Source organism: Gopherus flavomarginatus, chromosome 12 (genome assembly GCF_025201925.1).
Source record: "Gopherus flavomarginatus isolate rGopFla2 chromosome 12, rGopFla2.mat.asm, whole genome shotgun sequence".
NCBI lineage: Eukaryota > Metazoa > Chordata > Testudines > Testudinidae > Gopherus > Gopherus flavomarginatus.
The window spans coordinates 38,203,817-38,209,816 of record NC_066628.1 but is presented as its reverse complement, the minus strand read 5'-3'; positions in this window follow the sequence as shown (position 1 = coordinate 38,209,816).

Below are 6,000 nucleotides of genomic sequence, written 5' to 3'. Positions count from 1 at the left end.
GCGATGCATCACGGAGCGTTGGGACAGGAAGCAGAATGACCCGCACCCAGGGCCGGCGCAGGCAATTGCCTAGGGCGCCAGGATTATCGGTGGGTGGTGTTTTGCCGGAGGGGGCGGCAGGTGGCTCTGGTGGAGCTGCTGCAGTCGTGGCTGCGGACGGTCAGCTGTTCCCGCGGCTCCGCTGGACCTGGCTACACTTGCAGGTGTGCAGCGCTGGGAGTTAAAGCTGTCTTCATACAGCTGTGTAGGGAAAGAGCTGCAGTGTGGCCACACTGACAGCTACCAGCGCTGCAGTGTGGCCACATTTGCAGCATTTGCAGCGGTGTTGGGAGTGGTGCATTATGGGCAGCTATCCCACAGAGCACCTCTTCCCATTCTGGCGTCATGTGTTGTGGGAAGGGGGTGGAGGGTGCGGGCAGGACCGGCACTAGGGGTTTTAGCGCCCTAGGCGCACAGCAATTTCGCTGCCCCGTGCGCTGGTCCCGCGGTTCCGGTGGAGCTGCCGCAGTCGTGCCTGCAGGAGGTCCAGTGGAGCCGCGGGAACAGCTGACCGTCAGCAGCCACGACTGCGGCAGCTCCACCAGAGCCGCGGGACCAGCGCGCAGGGCAGCGAAATTGCTGTGCGCCTAGGGCGCTAAAACCCCTAGTGCCGGTCCTGCCCGCACACTCCACCCCATTCCCACAACACATGAAGCCAGAATGGGAAGAGGTGCTCTGTGGGATAGCTGCCCATAATGCACCACTCCCAACACCGCTGCAAATGCTGCAAATGTGGCCACACTGCAGCGCTGGTAGCTGTCAGTGTGGCCACACTGCAGCTCTTTCCCTACACAGCTGTACGAAGACAGCTTTAACTCCCAGCGCTGCACACCTGCAAGTGTAGCCAAACCCTTAGTGTCCCATCTGCTGGCATCATGTGATTAAGAGAGAATCTCAGCTGTCGTTTTTAAATGAAACGGAAGTTTCCAACCTTCGTTGCCATGGAGAAAAGCTGGAAAATGTGACTTGAGGGCATCTAGAGGCTCAGAAACCAGAAGGGAAATTTGCAGTTTAAGGAGCTGTCGTGATTTTTAAACCAGTCATGATTTTGGGGAGCCTGACTCATGGTTTTTGAATGCTTGGGGCGGGCGCAAAAGCAGAGAAAACTCTCCTTCACAACACTGCTTCTACAGATCCCTCAGAGTGACGTCTGCTACTCAGTTGCAAAACCCTTTCAAGTCAGTTAGAATTGCTGTATTAATTTAGATGGAATATATGGGCCCAGAGAGTCAAAAGGTGTTAACATAACCCAGTCACTGCCCAACATCCAAACCGTTTTCAACAAGGTTCAGGGTTTGATATACAGAGACCTCAGCCTGCTTAGTGTCATGGCAAACTCCATGAAAAGTCCCTTTAACCTTTCATTACAGATTCAGAAAAGGGGGGGGGGGCGGGGGAGACTGTTAAAGCATTTGAACTGTAAAGTATTAAGTAAAGCTTTCATTTGATCAACGTCCCTTGTTCCCTTTAGCTGGAGGGAGTCTTTAGAAGGAAACCCCCCTTATTTGACCCTCTTTTACAGGATATTAAAGGTAGTAATAACAAAATGCCTTTTTGGGGAAAAAAAATTAGTGAAAGATGGGCTGGAGTGGTCATTGTGGTTAACATCCTATCTCATTTCCTAGGAGGCAAAATAAGACACACGAAAAGGGGAAAAAAGAACCAAGACAAAAAATGCAGTTTCTCTCTTTAGTGTTGACTTTCACTCGCAGTCTCACTTCTGGACAAACACAGGCACAGCGCACAGTCTTGTCAGCTCAAGACTTGTACCAGCACTGGGCGGTTTATTGTATTGCTTTTAGCTGCAGACCTACTGCAATGGTGCAAATATGCAGTCTTGACCAGCTAAGCTATACTTATTAAACAGAAGCAAAAGGCAAAAGAAATATGGTGGGAAAGGAAAAGAACATTGCAGGGGTGGGGACAGGAGAGTTGACAAAGCCTGGCATTCCAGAGGCCGTTTGGGATTCAGCTGGAGCCAGTGGAGATGGTGATGGCCAGAGAGAGGGACTCATAGACTTTAAGGTCAGAAGGGACCATTATGATCATCTAGTCTGACCTCCTGACTCAGATGACCCATCTGGTCTGGACATCTCAGAATCAGGAAGAAGTAGTCTTAAGGTTGGCGGGTGAAACTCACTCCAGGAGCCACTTTTTCTCCATGTCTTTCTTTAAAGACCCCAAAAGGGAGCAATGGGTGTAATTATTTTATCCACCAATTAGGCCTAGTTTCCAACAGACATAACCAGAAGCAAATGTTGAGGGGGTGAGATGACTTTTTTACGAACTTTCACTCAAACTTACAATTTGGGTAAATGTGTAGGCCCAGTTATCACAACAGAAGCCAGTGATGCACACAGGTGTCCTTTGTATCCAGCATTCTGCAATTTGGAATCTAGAAGCCTCCTTTTTCCTCCCACCATCGCTTAGTTCTTCTCTAACGCCAACGACACACATACGGAGGTGAAAAAGTGAACCTTTCTTTCTGACCGCCTGTGGTTGTCAAATATCCCATGGCACTTTTGATAGGAGTACAGGTATCCTAACTAAAATTGCAACTGGGATAATTCTGCTAAGCAGTTTCATTAGGATATCGCATCCTCCACTTCCTGTCCAGAAGTGTTGTGTGGTTTTTGCTGTGCCCTGTTAAACAGCTGCCTTATTCCTCCCCAGAGGGGACTGCATTTCAATGGTGGGTTGAAGTGATGCTTGTGTACACGCTGTTTGTACAGTGATTTTGGAATCAGAAGGATAAGGTGTGATTTATTTCCTTGATTTTTAAAAAAATAAATAATTGAACAAATTGTTTCATCACTGGTTTCCATTTCTCCGAGGAGGGTTTACTAATATAGGCCACTGGCACAATTTCACTAGTTTCTCTCTAAAGCAATCTGCAATTAAATCATGCATCAGTTCTGGAATAGGCACTATCTCAGAATAAACTACTGATCCTAAACAGCGGTTCTTCTGAGCCCAAAGTTCTTGTTTAATCATGCCTCTTGCTAGCAGTGGTTAAGCAGGTTCAGAACAGGATTTAACAACTCTATAAATCACACACTCCTACCATATTTTAATCAGGCTGCCATCTACACGTGTACAGCAAAATGTTTAAGTAATAACTCTGTCACGCACACACAAATCAAATTCATTTAAGGTGTGATTTTTGTACAGCAGGCCCCAGTGATCACAGCACAGGACTGGGAGTCAGGAGAGTTGGGTTCTATTCTTGACTTCACCCATTGACTCACTGGGCAAGGTTGCACAGGCCAGTTGACGATAATAATACATATTAACCCCAGAAGAGTGTTGTACTGTTTCATTAGCATTTGTGAAGTCAGGTGCTTTGAGATCTCAGAATGGGAAGGGCAGAGCATTATTACACGGTGACTTAACACTCAACCTCAAAGCTAGTCACTCCTTCGGACACCTTTACAGTGCTGCTCAGTTTACACAAGCTTGAGTGTGCAGGCAGCATATTTTACACATATGGTTGTATAAAATATCCTTTCATTGCACACATGCTTAGAGGCAGAGTTACGGCAGAATGTTGTGAGCTGCACCTCCAGTGAGGCGTATGGCCAGACGGGTTTACACACTTGTAAGCTTGTGTTTTGTAACATAATACCCCTCCCTCTACTGTTAAACTGGGTGTCTTCTGCTTTCTTTTTAATGTCTCTCCTTCCATGCCTCTCTACACATTATGTTCTCTTCCTCTCACAGATGTTCTCTCCATCGCTACCCTCCCGCAATCTTTCCTTCCCTCACCTTCCCCTATTCCATCAATTGCTTTCCACCTCCCTGCAATTTCACCCTTCTCCACAGAAGACTTCAGTTCCTCCCTCAAGGTCTCCTACCTGTCTTCCTCTCCCACACACTCCCCTCTCACCCCACATCCCAACATTCATGCTCGACTCTCATTTCTAACTATTCACTTGCAGTAGACAGACCCTGAAGTACCCCACAGTCCAATATGCCTCTCCCCACATCAGCGCCTGGTTTCCATGTGCCCTGTGTGACCACATGAGTCAAGCTTCCCCTAAGACCAGCTCTGCCAGAATGCTTTGCTACAGCAACTCCTGCTGGGGGAGGTTAGGACTGGAGTATTTGGGGGTGGAGCATCCATTGGGTATTCATGTGGGAAGGACGTTTTGAGGAGAGGTGTCTAGTTACTGCAGCCCAGGAGCAGCCAGAAGTCATATTAGGTTACATATCCAATTAGTGTTCTGTTAAGGAGTAAACAGATCAGTCCCAGGGGTGAGGACATGTAATCACAATGAATACCATGGTATCAAACTTCATCTCCCTTCAGAGCCATAGCATCTCTGTATCAGAAAACCTGCAGCTCCGGCTTAGCACCTGGGTCCAGATCCTCAAAAATATTTAGCCACCTAACTTCCATTGATGGCACACATGATTTTAATGTGAGCTAGACACCAAAATAGTTGTGAGGATCTGGGTCTTGGTTTCTTCCTGACCCCCTCCACCCCCACACTGCTATACTCTACTCTAGAAGAAGGAGCAAGACATTTACCCAACATAAAGGTAAGCACTGGAACTAACAATCACGCGATATTATTGAAGGAAATTGCTTAGATTCAAAGAGTTTCAGACACATATGAATAAATTCAGCATCTGCAGCTGATGTAAAGTGAAATAGGCTGTCAATCCTCATGCGTCAGGGCATAAATGATTATCACCTGGGCTCAGGAAGAAGTTTCTACTGATGACAGCCTCGGGATTTTATATTCTCCTTTGAAACATATAAAAGCAGCTACTCTCAGAAACAGAGCACTGAAGTAGATTATCCCTTGACCAGATGCACTGTGTAGTGCAATACCATTTCATAATGGGTAGTTCATACAAATCTTATCATGCACAGCAGAGAAAACAACATAATGAGATTGCAAAAGAGAGGACTCACCCTGGCACCTCCTGGATTTCCTGCTCTAGCACCCTCGGCCAGCAGTTGTTTTGGTCCTAGGGGAGATTCTCTTCTCACAACCTGTTCCTCCCACCCAGTCACTGGTAGTTCCTCCCCCTTCTGGGGTAACAGAACATCCAACAACAAAAAATCCAAAGTCCTTACATCTGGTTCTCAGCTCCAACTCTCGGCTGCATGGTCCTTCCATCCTTTCCTCGGGGTTTAAATCATCCTCAGCCCTATATGTTAGGGGGCTTCAGGCCACCTCGCTGATGAGGAAACACAAACGCACTCTCTACACTGGGTCCTAGTGCACGGGTCCTAGGATGGGCAGCCAAGGTCTGCTCTGTCAGACACTGCCTCTTTGGACACCTTCCTACTACAGGCCTTTCTTAGTCTTTTCCCCAGCTCCTTCCTGGACTCTTTGTAATAAGCAGCATCTCCCAAGGCTTCACACCAGATGTGTGGTTTGTGTTAGGGTCAGCCACAGGAGCATGCTCTAATCCAACATCTTCCTCCCTAGGCTTCTTTCTTTCCCTGCAGGAGCCTTTCTGTTCCCTACAGGCCTCTCTGTTACCAAAAGAACAGCTACAAAGTTCATCACTCTCTTCCTATAGCCCTGATCTGCTCCAGGCTTCCTCTCTTTATAGCTGCACCCAGCTCCAACCCAGCTGGGGTTCATCTTTAATTAGGCCTGGCCCACCCTCCATGTGCAACAGGTGGATTAATTGGCCCCCCCCAAAGCCCACCTCTGTTGGGTAGACACCCCATCACAGAGGTGCTAGAGTATGGCATTGGTTCTAAGGGACATGTTTAGAGATATGGGAGCTGTATGGAGAGTTAGCAGCCTGGGATTTGGGAAAGAGGACACTGGATCTTCAGATCACTGTAACAGCCTCTAGTGAATGTTTTTGGGGGGACAGTCTCCAAAGTTCTCACTAAACACCGTTATTCCTTTTTCAAAGTAATCCTGAACAGGATCTCTGAATTCACAGCTCCTGTGACAGTAGCTTGTGTTTCCGGTCCAACTAGATCCAATG